The sequence below is a fragment of the Ascaphus truei genome, chromosome 19 (genome assembly GCF_040206685.1).
Source record: "Ascaphus truei isolate aAscTru1 chromosome 19, aAscTru1.hap1, whole genome shotgun sequence".
Classification (NCBI taxonomy): Eukaryota; Metazoa; Chordata; class Amphibia; order Anura; family Ascaphidae; genus Ascaphus; species Ascaphus truei.
Window position 1 is genome coordinate 35,363,174 of NC_134501.1, and position 1,367 is coordinate 35,364,540.

Here is a 1,367-nt window from a genome sequence, read left to right on the forward strand (position 1 = left end):
CCTGTCACTGAGGGGGGATACTGTATATAGTACGGTTCTGTATGTATACCTGTCACTGAGGGGGGATACTGTATATAGTACGGTTCTGTGTGTGTACCTGTCACTGAGGGGGGATACTGTATATAGTACGGTTCTGTATGTATACCTGTCACTGAGGGGGGATACTGTATATAGTACGGTTCTGTGTGTATACCTGTCACTGAGGGGATACTGTATATAGTACGGTTCTGTGTGTATACCTGTCACTGAGGGGATACTGTATATAGTACGGTTCTGTGTGTATACCTGTCACTGAGGGGATACTGTATATAGTACGGTTCTGTATGTATACCTGTCACTGAGGGGGGATACTGTATATAGTACGGTTCTGTGTGTATACCTGTCACTGAGGGGATACTGTATATAGTACGGTTCTGTGTGTATACCTGTCACTGAGGGGATACTGTATATAGTACGGTTCTGTGTGTATATCTGTCACTGAGGGGGGATACTGTATATAGTACGGTTCTGTATGTATACCTGTCACTGAGGGGGGATACTGTATATAGTACGGTTCTGTATGTATACCTGTCACTGAGGGGATACTGTATATAGTACGGTTCTGTGTGTATACCTGTCACTGAGGGGATACTGTATATAGTACGGTTCTGTGTGTATACCTGTCACTGAGGGGATACTGTATATAGTAAGGTTCTGTGTGTATACCTGTCACTGAGGGGATACTGTATATAGTACGGTTCTGTGTGTATACCTGTCACTGAGGGGATACTGTATATAGTACGGTTCTGTGTGTATACCTGTCACTGAGGGGGGATACTGTATATAGTACGGTTCTGTGTGTATACCTGTCACTGAGGGGATACTGTATATAGTACGGTTCTGTATGTATACCTGTCACTGAGGGGGGATACTGTATATAGTACGGTTCTGTGTGTATACCTGTCACTGAGGGGATACTGTATATAGTACGGTTCTGTGTGTATACCTGTCACTGAGGGGATACTGTATATAGTACGGTTCTGTGTGTATACCTGTCACTGAGGGGATACTGTATATAGTACGGTTCTGTGTGTATACCTGTCACTGAGGGGATACTGTATATAGTACGGTTCTGTGTGTATACCTGTCACTGAGGGGATACTGTATATAGTACGGTTCTGTGTGTATACCTGTCACTGAGGGGATACTGTATATAGTACGGTATAATTATGACACAGAGTGTCTGTGTTTCTGTGTCGGTTTGGTGAGTAAATCGCAGCTGTTGATTGGCCCTGGGCCGGGCGGCGGTCTCTCCTGTGATTGGCGATGCGCACTGTCCCGTGATTCGGGGGCGGGACAGCAGCAATGAGTACAGTGTCTATTTCTCA